Source organism: Amyelois transitella, chromosome 24 (assembly GCF_032362555.1).
Source record: "Amyelois transitella isolate CPQ chromosome 24, ilAmyTran1.1, whole genome shotgun sequence".
NCBI classification, from domain to species: domain Eukaryota; kingdom Metazoa; phylum Arthropoda; class Insecta; order Lepidoptera; family Pyralidae; genus Amyelois; species Amyelois transitella.
The window spans coordinates 1,988,626-2,003,254 of NC_083527.1; the positions used below are offsets into that span (position 1 = coordinate 1,988,626).

Here is a 14,629-nt window from a genome sequence, read left to right on the forward strand (position 1 = left end):
CACAGAACGGAAGTTATTTGAAGAACATTTAATCATATAGAAAAAAATTATCACAAAAACCTTAGCATTGTTTCGTTAAACTTTATAGATTATAACCTCCGTCAACATAATAACAGTAAAAAACTCCGCATATGTATATTTTTTAAAACAGGTAATCATTTAAGATTCTTTTGTATTTCACTTTTAATTTACTCTCACAAACCGGAAGGACAAGGCCTCGGAAGACACACTCTCAAACCCATATGTTTATCTCAAATAAAAAAAAACAATGTCACATGTCAAACCAGTTTAAATATAATACTGGCACCCTAAAATCGCGGGAACGTGCAGAGGACAAAAATACAAGGCTGCGTGACCTTGGAAACTGCCCAATGCGGTCGTGGGAATGAGCAGACAATGATGCAGTTAAGGTTCCAGTTACAGCGATTTTTACGTTGAATATATTTTGTGAATAGCAATACACCAAAGGGACACTAAAGAGATTTATAGAGAGTAAAGCAAGAGAGCGCTGTTTAAGACAAAACGGGAGAACAAACGCGGGAGTACGCACACTCCTGTGATTCGGAGAGGATAGCCGGAAGGTTGATAGTACCATAGGTGGTGGTGGGATAATGTACTTACATATTTGTGGTGGAATTATTATTTTATTAAGAAAACCAACAGTGTTACAGTATTTTTTACAATTGGAAATACTCAAGGGGCCTTGAAGATTGAGGATTCAAGCGATCATTCCACTGTGGCATGGAGTGAGAGTATTTTCGCTACTTTTGTGTTAAGAGATGAAGTATACAGTAAAAAATTACATTAAGAAAAATTATTTTAATAGAAAATAACTAATAAATTACCACGAATAAAAAACAATAAAAAATTATGAAGTTCATTGAATCATGAAAGAGTTCATTGAAAAATATATTATGTATACTATAAATCGCTCTGTTCATGAAACCGCTTACACTCAACCACACCTCAATGCAACACAATGACATGCAAGGGTCCGAATCGCATTATGCCTTTGTAAAACCGAATAAGAGACAATTTCGCTTCGTAATCGGTTACGCAAATATGTATGTATTTCTGCACCTTTGTATGGCAGTCACACGGTGTGTGGAAATCGTGAGAGAATATAGGTACTAAATATTTATAATTTTCAAAAATTATGATATAGTATATTCCTTTATGACCCCGTTATAAGTTGGACACAGAAGTGCTGAATTCACGAGATTTAATTATTGATCAAATCCTGGAATTGGTACAACTTACGGTGACGCCGCATTACACTAAATATCTCAAAGGAAAACCATTGTCGTTTCGTATGTGACAATACAGTTTTTGTCTTGTAATTTAAAAATTACAAATATATTTAATGGACATACATATTTTTAGGACGATAATTTCCTTTCCTCAATGTCGGTGATTTCGAATCTTATTAACAATAAAAGTTGACCAATCGTTTTGTATTATGGACAACAGATAGTCAAAGACATGATAGATCCTCACAATGAATTACACGTTGCTCGCTTTTAGAGGTTGAGAAAATAGGTATCCTTGTAACTAGAATCTTCTACGCGTCATCTTAACTAAACGATAACAATATTTCATACATCTCTCCTTAAAATTTTCGCTAGTATCTCAATGTGCCGTGTGGTTCCCGGCACCAATACAAAAAAGAATAGGACAATCCATCTCTTTCCCATGGATGTCGTAAAAGGCGACTAAGGGATAGGCTTCCAAACTTGGGATCCTTTTTTAGGCGATGGGCTAGCAACCTGACACTATTTGAATCTCAATTGTATCATTAAGCCAAATAGCTGAACGTGGCCATTCAGTCTTTTCAAAACTGTGGCTCAGTCTAGCCTACAAGGGATATACACATGACCATATGTATGTATGTATCTCAGTCTTAAATTTGCCAATAACTTTTAAAAAATAAATTCAATATTAACATTACAAATGCCAGTAGCCGAGGTGTAACTCAACTCTGTAACATTTACTTAGCAACGTTACCGGTATTTACAATAACTGACATGTTTTCAGTTAACGATGTTTGTTGTTAACAAACAGTTAACAAACTTATATTAAATAAGTTGTGTCGTTAACAGACTTCAAAAGGTCCAGAATTCTTATGTTTTATCCTTCTTCCTCGTGTCGTTATCCCGGTTACATCCTCACCTCTCTGGAGAGGAACTCGGGTTGGGTCATTGACCATGATCCGGAATTGAGTGATTCAGATTTTTACGTGAAATCCCATCTGACGTCCATTATAGTTTCCATTTAAATCAAATTTGACGTAAACTAAGAGTTTAACCAAACTTGAACCAAGAACATTTCTCAGACAGTGCAGACACAAATGACTTAAACCCAGGGGAAATCTCAAAATGACCATTTTGAGACATTTTAAGATTTCACATCAACCCACTAATTACTCAGCGACACTGCAAACAATGGTCTAAATTGGAAAATTGTGTTCGACCGAAGGAACTGAATTGGCGGCTAATTTCTCGGGCCATGCGCCCACGCATGTCGTCGGGTACATGCGTGGAAAAAAGTATTATCGAAATTATAAAAATATTAATGGACTATAATGAAAAAAAAAAATGCTGATTGTGCAAGTACTGTTGTTCAACATGATTATAAGCCGTTAGGAGTCACTTCATATATCACCTTAATTTATAAAGACCTAGTGAGATTGCATCGCCTTAAACAAGAATCCCAAGTTTATAAGCCTATCCCTTAGTCGCCTCTTACGACATCCATGGGAAATGAGATGAAGTGGTCCTAGTCTTTTTTAGGTTGGTGCGAAGAACCACATGGCACATAAAAATAAATAAAGGCATATAAAATAAAAAAAATACATGTCAGTTAACTCATATTCACTGTTAAGTGAAACTAATTTATATTACTACATTAGACGATATGAACTACAATAAAACTACATATGTAATAAATTTCATGCACAATTGTACAAAACCAGTTCTATTTTTTTTTTAAATTTCGATCCAACCAAACGAAGATTGCACATATCGCGGATCTAGGTCGAACTAATAGAAAGAGCGTTATTCCAAGCATACCATAACTAGTCAAGAACTGTACTTATTTCACGTACTTATCGCGAATGACATAACATGTTTTTTTGACTACTGTTAACGCGTATGGTGAATACTTATAGCAGCAAAGAATTGAGAAAAAGGGTCAGAAGTTCAAATAACGAGCGCTTCAGAATTTATAATTTGTTTAGGAGAATAACTTGGCGACATGGAACATTAATAAAACATTACATACATACATAATCACGTCTATATCGCTTACGGGGTAGACAGAGCCAACAGTCTTAAAAAGTTTGATAGGCCACGTTCAGCTGTTTGGCTTAATGATAGAATTGAGATTCAAATAGTGACAGGTTGCTAGCCCATCGCCTGAAAGAAGGATCTCAAGTTTATACGACTATCCCTTAGTCGCCTTTTACGACATAATTTATTAATTAGTAGTAGTTTACGTTCTCGATTCTTTTGATCGACTAAAACTCGGACTAACCCCACACAGGTCAACGTTCACAAATCGGATCATATGAGACGCTCAAACCATTTCAAACTGTTACTTCTGAACGCACAATGCTGTGAAATTAATTCGTTCGCACGCGACTTTTAGCGCCGCTAAAAGATTGCGTCCATTTAGTGGTTAACCGGGCATAATACCTCAAAATCTGTGACCTTTCTATTGAGCTTTATAACAAAAAAAAACAGATTTGGTAGAATAACTTGTTGCTTAACAAAATAATCATATCGTGCCTAATACTCTTATTTCTTTGGAAATCAAAGACACTTAAGAGATTTTGTAGGAAATGCCTGTCACTATTTGAATCTCAATTCCATCATCAAGCCAAACAGCTGAGCGTGGCATATCAGTCTTTTCCAGACTGTTGGCTCTGACTACCCCGCAAGGGATGTAGACGTGTTATATGTATGTATGTATGAGTTGGACAGTGTACTATTGCTACAAAAATATATTTTTTAATTTCATCTTTTATAAATCCACAAAACAAGGCTATAATCCTTAACAAGGTATCAAAGTAGAAACCCAAAAGTCTTTATTATAAACTAGATCAGAAACGTGATATGATTGTAATGCCCGAATATAATTGACCGTTCCACCTGGACGGTCGTGTGAAAAAAACTGGACACTTCGAATAAAGGTTTTTGATCCAGGATTTTTTGCTGTTACGACTCAAAGTTAATTTGCATCTATACCTACTGGATATTGTAAATATGGTATTTTCACAAATACTGTTCCCAACTATCGTCATAAATTTTAAAACCCTGTAGCTAACTACGAAATAATAATTGGCAAAACAGCGTTTGCCGGGTCAGCTAGTGTAATAATAAATAAACAAGTTGTAGAGCGAATGCAACAAAATATCAGTCTTTATGTTGGGTTAAAATACACAGAGTTCCAATTATGTTAAAAGTATAACTCATCACTGATTCTGAAGGGTATCCATCTCGATACGATAATGATCACACAATACACTTGTCTAAACGATTATGATAATGACTCGATCGTGTAGTTAACTGATTAGAGGCTCATTCGATAAACTAATCTCAAAATCTAAGTCACAAATGGTTAGAACATATAAAAAAATTGGGAAAACGTGTGACCTAGACAAAAATATATCGCCCGCGTACCTATATTTCAAATTCTGATGAAATTTTTAGAGCCATTTTCGACTAAGCGAGTACAAGTTCGTACATATATATATATGTATATTAGCTTGTTAAAAATAATGATAAAAGATGTATCGATCGACCACAACTTCACGTACAAATTTACACGACGAATCGGGAATGTGGCGTTTTGGGAGTGATCCGTTATAATTGGTAGTTATAATTACTCAATTCAAAATCGATTGAGCTGTCGTCGTTCTAAACTTTAACCACGTTAAAAACTTGGTAAGCCAATGTTCTTGTGGTTGCCTGGAAGGGATTGCACGATGTTTACAATATTTTTTTTTATGTAAAGGCATAATTTTATGTGCAATAAAAAGTATTATATCTCTCTTCATCGAAATGTCTAGTTAATTTTCAACAAATTATTTTCGCACGGGAAATCCCGTGGGAAATCCGGGAATTTCTCTCTCGCCCAGTCGTTTAAGCTGTATGCTCTCATCAGTAAGTAACGTAACAGATTTATTTATTTTGATCGAAGGATACTTAGCTCAAGATCACAACATACACTAAAGATCTACTTATAATAATGAATCAATTAAGCAATGAGCCCACTCATACGACAGCACGGTCCAGCACAACGAAAGTAAACATGGTTTAGATAAAAATAAACAACTGAACAATGCTTGGATCGCCGTCTGACCGGTTGTAACGGGATCGGAATGGCGTAAAGCCAGCAACTAGTGATGTGCCCACAACATCGATACAATGCAAAAGAATACAAAGTACATATCTTTTTTGCCCATAAAAAAATTATGTAGTAGAAACAAACATTAGGAATATTTTGAGCAAAGGCGGACTTATCGCTAAGCAATCTCTTTTAGCCAATCTTTTGGTATTGAAAGTTGACATCGATATAAAGTATGCAAACCCTTTAAATTTATCAGACTCTTGGGTTGTATCTCTTGACCCCAGGTCACGATAAATAAAAAGAAATCTCTGATTGCTTTTTATTTATGTCCATATTGGCCATGCAATTAGGAAAAAGATACAGGTCAATACTGAGAATTTTAATATAATGAGTTCCCTTCCTTCCTCCTTTCCAGTCTTATTTTGAAGACTGTACTCTTCTACACTGCATTCTAAAGACTAAGAAGAGATAAGAAAGAGTCCGTTTGTTGAGGATCATAAGAGCTTCAGGCGCGATAATCCGCAAACCAGTGAGTTTATTTTTTTTTACTATTTACTACATTAAACATTTAAATACTTTCTAATACTCGAGGATTTCTGGCCTCGTAAAAGGCACATCACTAAACCCGTGTAGGCCACGATCGCGATCTACCATGGAAGTACCATAGAGTTTTTGCTCCTTTTTTATCAACCGCCTGATAGAATAAATTTTTAAGAAAAAAAACCGCGCCAATTCCCATTTCTTCGCGTCCACGTCTTAGCTTTAAAGTAGAAATAGAAATTATTACAGTGCGGTAGGTAAGTCGAGTTATACGTATTTACAGAAAAAAAATCAAGACGCGACGCGCTAATTTTTTTAAACTAACTTCAAAAAAGGAAGAGGTTTTCAATTCGACTGTTTTTTTTTCTTTACCTTAACCCGATTGTACCCGGCTCCAATATTAAGGGGGGCATGTTTTAACGAATACGTTTATATTATACCTAAATATCCTATTTCTAAAGGGTACATGTTCTAAGCAGATTATCTTTGCTGCCACAGTGAAAAAGTCACACAAATTAATTAAGCTATCTCCAAATTAAGTTACTATGTGTTATGGGTTACTACCGTAATGATACATTTTTTTATTATTATAATAAAAAAGAACTCATATATTTTAACATGGAAAGCCTCGGCCAGAAAATGTACTTTTTACATCATCATCTTATCCAAATGGGATTTGTTTCAAACTTGAGTTCTATTGTTCAAGCTAATTTTTTTTTAATTAAAAAAAAATATGAGATTTTTATTCGATTTAATTTGAAAGTTTTCGTATAGTTGGAACTCATCGCAAGTCTTTTATTATATTACAAAGTGATCTTTGTTTGCAAGTATTCCACAGCTCGAGGCTAAGAAAGTCGACTTGGATATGAACGGCATTACTGTTTGATACGTCCGACAGTTGATACCGTTTTTGGGGGCGCAAATAAGCGGTGAGAAATTTGATTGTGGTACTCGTAAACCAAACTTTTTAAAAGACCGCCGCTGTCTCTGTATCAAATTCGCAAGCAATTCGCATATTCCAAGAGAATTGTAAAGAAAACAGCAAGTACATAAACATGACCTCGGTTTAATCAAACCAAAACCATATATATGAGTCAGATTTTTCTACCGTAGACTCTGCCGTGTGGTTCCCGGCATTTTAGAATATGACAACTCCCTCCTTTTTCCATGAATGTCGTAAAAGGTGACTAATGGATAGACTAATAAACTTGAGATTTTTTTTAGGCGATAGGCTAGCTTCCCTACCGTAACACCTAAGAGTAAACCCGTATTCAACATACAAGCCACGAGAGCGAATCTGGGACCACATATATATAAAATGACGTATCTTTCCCGTAGGTACAGACTACATCTTTCCACTGGCCACTGGCAAACTTCTTTCGCTTCATTCACATTCATAAATCTCTTCATGACAGCTCGACTTCGGGTAGTCTTGACATAACCTTTTGCCAGAACGTCCCCGATTTAATCAACATACGAATCTAAGGCCAAGTTAAACAATTTTCTTCTCATTGTAAACAATAATTCACACTTAGACATTATACTATCTGTTTTATGGCGAAATGATAATGGCGTGAGAAACTTTCCTCATGCCATGAACTTTCCTGGGCTGTAAACACATAGAAATTTGACCTTATTCGGATAACAATAAAGTCTTATTTCGCAAGAAAAACTAGAGCAATAGGTGTAAGTGATAGGGTAAACGGTCCGATTATGGGAATGTTATTGCATATCAAACGGATAGTCGTTTGTTAAAAATAATATATAAAGAAAAGAATATAATTAAGATAAAAATAATATAAGAAAGGAAAAATAATAATAATATATACGTAAATATTAAGACTTAAGGCGCTATAAGGCATTAAATTCCCCAATGGTCAGTATTAGATGGTCAATCAAACTTTACCCAACTATTTTCAGATCACTTATAGAATTTTGTACATCTCAAAAGTAAATCGGCTGTGAACGTAATCAGGAATAAGGAATAGGCAAAGATAAATAAAGAAAAAATATTATCCTAACGGTGAACCTCTTTTACGTCATTCTTTATCCAAAAACCCACCGTTAGCTTTTTATCTATGGAATCCTAACATCATCGCACTTTAAATATCAATAAACATTTAAAAACCGAACTTCACGCGTGTCCAGTGAACAGGCCACAGAAAAATTAGGCCTAAATTAGAAAAAAAAAAAGAATACCGTTGGCGCGAAGAAAACTCAAGCGTGATAACAAAACGCAAATTGTAGTATTCTGTGCGTTGACAACCGTAATAATAGAATAAATTATAAAAACTCAGCGACTTCCTCTTATTGTGGTAGAGGGCTTTGACCAGTAAAGTGCAATATGGCTTACGAAGCCTTTCAACTCTGCGGATTGTTTACATAGACAGAAATATTCATATTTTATTTCTGTGTAAGTTTGTTTATATTAGATATCATATATTCATCATGACATGACAAACTCATCTAAATTTTTTTAAACTTTATTGCACAAAAAAATGTACAAAGGTACTTTATTAAGTGCAAGTATGGTTATCATACATAACCGTATTGAATGAATTTTAAAACGATTGTGAAATCAGCTTAATTGTTAAATAATTTATAGAAAAGCTACATAAGACTTGTCTATCAACTTAGGATTTACTATCTAAAGGGCACGATTTATAAAGTTACTAAGGCACATAATCCATATAATTGTGCTATGTTTTAAATATTTCAAATCGTGGTATTAATAACAATTAATTCAATAAATCTTAATATAATTTGTAATAAAAAAACATGTCGTTTTAAAATATAACTATAATAATTAGGTTATCAAAACCAGTTTTGATTAAAAAAGCAAGCGTTTTCAAGTATGAGCGACACGTTTATTTCTTCGCTTAGCACCATTAGTTCTCATTGACACATCTGATATAGTATATTATTTGGTTATGTGATTCGCCCAACCTTGTACGGACGAAGGTATTCGTCATTGGTATTTAAAGATATACATACGTACAGTCACATCTAAGTCCTTGCGGGATAGACAGAGAATAAAAAGACATTCATAGCATATTCTTTCTTAAACATGCATTTATATTTAATATTTATAGAAAAATTTTATTAATAAAAGATCCACTTCTATTTTTCTTTTGCAACCACCGTCTCTTTGCTATGTGGCTCGGGGTCTGACTTCTTACACCACACGCCTGGTCTTCGGCATCCTCAAGATCATAACATATAATCACGTCTATATCACTTGCGGGGTAGACATAGCGAATAGTTATCAAAGAACTGAAAGGCCACGTTCAGCTGTTTGACTTAACGATAAAATTGAGATTCAAATTTGGTGTGGACAAGTTGCTAGCCCATTGTTATCAAAATCATAGTACTTATTTATAGACAACTGATGTTTAGGGTTTAACCACCTTCTCTACCACCTCCTCTTCTACCTTCGATTATTGAAGATTTCGTCGGAATCTGCTAAATTAGTCTTATCTTAGATCGAATTTCATATTCCAAACGACATTTTTTTTCGTTTTAAAACATCAACAATACCAACCTTGATACTTAAAAATATTTATAGCTGATATTCGGATATCATATGGTCAATGATAGCAAATTTATATCTAATCGATATGACGTCCAATCGATTCCGCTTCTAAATGTGATCGATAACGATTCGCAAAGATTTTTACACTTCTCTTTTTTGTTTTCAATATTAATTAAATAAAGAAAAATCTCTTTAAATTCATCCATTTAAATTGACTAGCGTGTTAAGTTAACTACAGCACAATACAATTCGACGAAAGAGGAATTAAAGCCATTTTCGTAGTAAAATTGTACAATGAAGATAATTTTTTTATTGCCCTGTTTTTCTTACATACATACATATATAAAATCATGCCTTTTTCCCGGAGGGGTAGGCCGAGACCACATCTTTTCACTATCAAAGCCTTGCCACTTCGACTTTTCCCTCCACACTCTCTTTGTATATTTGCTTATTCAACCTGCTTTCATTCATCCTCTCCACATGACATTTATAGTATTAAAGAGAGGGCAAATAAAAACAACCATAGACGTTTATAATCAACCTGTTTACCCACAGATTTAGCGTCCCATGGCACTAGTTACATTTAAAAAAAATTAAAACCTTATCATTAATTTCATAAGAATTAAATTCGTCTGCGCGCACAGGTAACATGCTACCTAAATAAAGTATGACGTTATCACGATGAGATAAGTTAAAAACAAGATATTTTTTGTGTTCTTACACAATATAACAATTATAATGAATTCAGGAAAGACATTACTTATATGTTTTTAAATAATCTTGAAAGAGACCTATGTATTGTATAAACTTTATAAATTCTTAAATAACTAGCCGCACATTTTTATTACTTTTTTAATATATGTGCTGTCATATGTGTTCACTCAAACTTTATTTATTCTTACATAAACTTCTGAAATTACCCCAATGTCTAACCGGCTCGAAGTCTCAAACTTTATTGTGATTGGATTCCCTCGAGACTATTTTCTTATTCATTTCGCCATTACGGGCCCTATAAAGTACAGTTTACAACTGACTTTCTCAGAACTGTAATTTTGAGAAGACAGAAACATTAGACAATCATCTACTTTTGTTGTTATCAAATCGACGAAAAATTTATTTTGTAAAGATCGTTAAAGCGAAATTTATTGCGAGTAGATCTGATCTAAATTTCTTTTATATTTTTAGCATCTACATCACCAACTTTATCACCAAAACTTCCGTATATATTATAATTTTCAGCTATTGAAGAATTAGTATCAGATTTCCTATAAGATTTTTGACTTATCAATATTCTTATCTCGTAATAAGGTTATATTTAAAATGCAAATTAAGTAAGAACTAAACTTTAAACCAGACCTTTATGTGATATTCTAAATAAATGACATCATTAGCATGTTAATCATTTATTCTGACTAATGATCATTACTAACTTTTGCATATTATTGTCAGTAATGGGAGTTCTAAGCTATTTCATTTAATAAACAGAACGTAATTAAAATTTAACCGTTATTATTTTGAGTGACCGCGTTGAAGTCTTTTGGCTTAACCTATTTTTTGACTAAACGTAAACAGTAGCCCATTTCACAAACTTTTAAAATAAATATAGCATAGACAACAATTCTGTAGCATTATAATATCGCCTTGAGAATGTATTAGCTAGAGCGATGCAAATAAGCTGATAATTATTTTGCAATTTACATCATAAGGCGACACTACGTCGGCATCGACATAAATATTTAGAAAAATACATTACAATATATAACCGCAAATTCATAACCTCAACGGTAACCGCTTTGAAAATACCGAAATCCTCTTTGCGTGACACGTAACGTGGTTCCAAAATTGAAATTTCAAACCTCCAAAAGAACTACACACAAAGGTATCACTACACACTATTAATTACAATAAACTGACCGAGAAATTCGAATTTCGAAAACTCAAAATGGCGGCGGTGAGCGAACGTGCCGCGATGCCGTGCTTCGGCTAACTGATTGTGTGGCGAGAACTGTCAAACTGGCTTGCGCTGTGGTGGTGTGCGTAGACGGTGCATGTGTGTGATGTCTTATGTTTTGTTTGAGTCATTTTCCAGCGCAAGCGGAAAATGAGAAGCGAGCAAAAAAGACATTTCGATAAAAACTTCAAAAAGATGTCAAAATTGACTTTTGACAACAGGGGTCTGTCCCTGTTCCAAAAAAATTATTACGCAATTTTTTTACGTAAATCCGTTTTTCAATAAATACCTGCATGATATGAATGCATATACAATAGTAGTAGTATAGGAAATTATTTGTTTTAAAATTTTTACTAAATTTGAAATTTTTGGCTTTGATAAAAATCTGACTTATCTGATATCACAGTCAAAATTGCACCCCAGACTCCTCTCAAGAGTATCCAAGTCTAATGTCAGGAGGAACAATTAGTAAGCTTAAATCAATCCGTAATATTATATCTTTAATAGCATAGTTTTTCGTGTGTGAAAGGTCTAAACGAACGGAGGCTTGAATGGATAATGGTAAGAGCCTCGTCCCACAGTGCATACTTGTGAGTCACTATCGAGTAGGTAGAAAAATGTAATTTGTTATTCTAAGTCTGCTACAGCGCCGGTTTCAGAACATTTCTTCTAATCTTCAACAAGGTCAGACGAAACGTAAAATTTATTCCGTAATCTCATTTGTGGATTATTACAAAAGATTCTTTTTTTTTTGTTTTGAAGCGTGTGTAACATGCGTTTAGTTGCACCTCCTTCCCTGATTAGATCATTACCATTGCTACTGGGACCGTTGTTAAACATATATTTAAGTTAGGTTTTCAAATTTGCCAAATCCCACCGTTACGCAGACTGCTGATAATAATGCAAATACAGTGATATTTGGCAAATTTATTCACATTCGATCAGCTTGATATAACATTTTGTAAATACATACATACACACATATAATCACGTCTATATCCCTTGCGGGGTAGACAGGGCCAACAATCTTGAAAAGACTGCTAAAAAGCCACGTTCAGCTAAAAAGTTGGCTTTAAAAGTAGAATCCCAAGTTTATAAGCCTACCCCTTAGTCGCCTTTTACAACATTCATGGGAGGGAGATGGAGAGGTCCTATTCTTTTCTATTGGCGGCGGGAACCACACGGCGCATTTTGTAAATTAGTGTGTGTATAAACTTCTAACGGGAATATATCTTTATTCCAGGACGAAAATTACCTATCTTCATTTCAGTAAGCCTTTCTTTGTAAACTTCGGTATAAAGGTAAAACAAGTACAAGGGGTACCTACTCATATTTTCTTCATTCTTCATTCATCTGTTTACCACAAGAAAACATACAAATTTTGTTTATATAAAAAATTCAACAACTATAATGTTAAATAATATCGCGACATCCAACAACATGATCATTTACCGTATACATGTGACTTAGGTAACTACAAATAAATATTAAATATATATGGGACAGATTACACAGATTCAGTTAGCCTAGCCAGAGAATTTAAAAATAAATTCATACATTCATTTAGTCACTTCTATATCCCTTGCGGGGTTGACAGAGCCAACAGTCTTGACCCACGTCCAGCTGTATGGTAATTAATGATGTAATTGAGATTCAAACAGTGACAGGTTGCTAGCCCATCGCTTACAAGAGGACTATTTTTTTAAATTAAATCATGGATTATTAAAATTTCTCTTAACGAGGTAGGTAGTTATCGACTAGCTATATCCGTGAGACAAAATGGCGTGGATATTTTAATTTCCGCAATATAATTAAGATAAAAGACCAAAAAAAGTAGGTACTATCAAGGATTTTATGCAAATTCATTGTGAATCTACTCCATTATCAGGCCAATCAGTTTTCGCTGGTCCGTAGGTATACCTGTTTGGGGTGTGCATCAGTCAACATCATCAATTTTAATAATGATAAGATGTGATAATATTTTTTTGTTATAATAGTTCTTCTCTGGATACTGGAAAGGAACCTGGGGGTAGACAGAGCCAACAGTCTTGAAAAGACTGAATGGCCACGTTCAGCTATTTGGCTGAATGATAGAATTGAGATTTAAATATGACAGTGTTTGCTAACCCATCGCCTAAAAAAGAGTCCCAAGTTTGTAAGCCTATCCCTTAGTCGCCTTTTACTCCCCATCGCTTTCCTATGGATGTATCCATAGGAAAGAGATGGGGTGGTCCTTTTTTTTGTATTGGTGCCGGGAACCACACGGCACCGGACTTAATGCTAGAAGCATTATCTACCAGTCAACCATTGGGTCTGACAGAGAACATCGGATCTAGTTGCCAGAATATAAAGGTTTGTGTAGTAAGTAATGCGACCATGTATCAACGTAAATATTTCAGAATAATTTTATTAGCCCACAAAGAACGTGACATATCACCTATTTGAATCCTGGAATCATCAATCATTGGGTGTGTAAAATAAATTTATGACGAAAACTTTTTGGGCGCTGCCATTTTGGTATTCAGAAATTATGCGATTATATCTTATATATAAAATTCTCGTGTCACAATGTTCGTTCCCGTACTCCTACGAAACGGCTTGACCGATTCTCATGAAATTTTGTGAGCATATTGAGTAGGTCTGAGAATCGGCCAACATTTATTTTTCATACCTACAACAATGCAAAACAACGTTTGCCAAGACAGCTAGTTTATAATTAAAAAGTCAAATTTTAAATTTAAAGTTTTAAATAAAAAAGAACACACATTACATTCGCACAAATGTCCATCAGAAATATATATGGTCTGCATGGAGTAGATATAAAAAATAGACTACAAAAGCGCGATGGTATTCCTACTATTAACTACTTTTTATTGTCTATTACCATTTCAAAACGAACACAATATATCAAGTGTTTAGGCAATAGACCATGAATGATGTGTAGTCACAAATTATGAAAAATACAGAATAGACCGCTAAGAATGTAGGTACTCGATTTAAAAAAGGCGCGGCAATAGTTTTAATTTTAATCAAGTATACAAGAATATACAAGCTCATTAGTTTTTACGGTGAGGGAAAACATCGTGAGAAAACGCGCACATACAAACAACTGTATGTGTTACCAGATTACTAATCATTCCATAGATAATGGACACAAAGGGTCACTTCTGCAAGTTAGATATATTGCAATGCAGTTTAGTTAAATTTCACCTTAACACATTCTTCAGATCGTCCTTTTGATTTCAAGATCGGACACC

At 34.3% G+C, this 14,629-nt stretch overlaps 1 protein-coding gene across 4 annotated transcripts in view; it reads right to left on the reverse strand.

The window, feature by feature from the left end:
* LOC106135826 (dystonin) overlaps window positions 1-14,629 on the reverse strand; it is a 261,721-nt gene that overhangs the window by 194,079 nt on the left and 53,013 nt on the right. For 2 of the 4 annotated variants that reach the window (XM_060951182.1, XM_060951189.1), the window contains exon 1: window positions 11,336-11,427. The exons of the other annotated variants lie outside the window; for them this stretch is intronic. The gene's annotated coding sequence lies outside the window, so the exon portion shown is untranslated. Of the gene's footprint in view, window positions 1-11,335; window positions 11,428-14,629 lie in introns of those variants that run through there. 4 annotated transcript variants of the gene reach the window in all.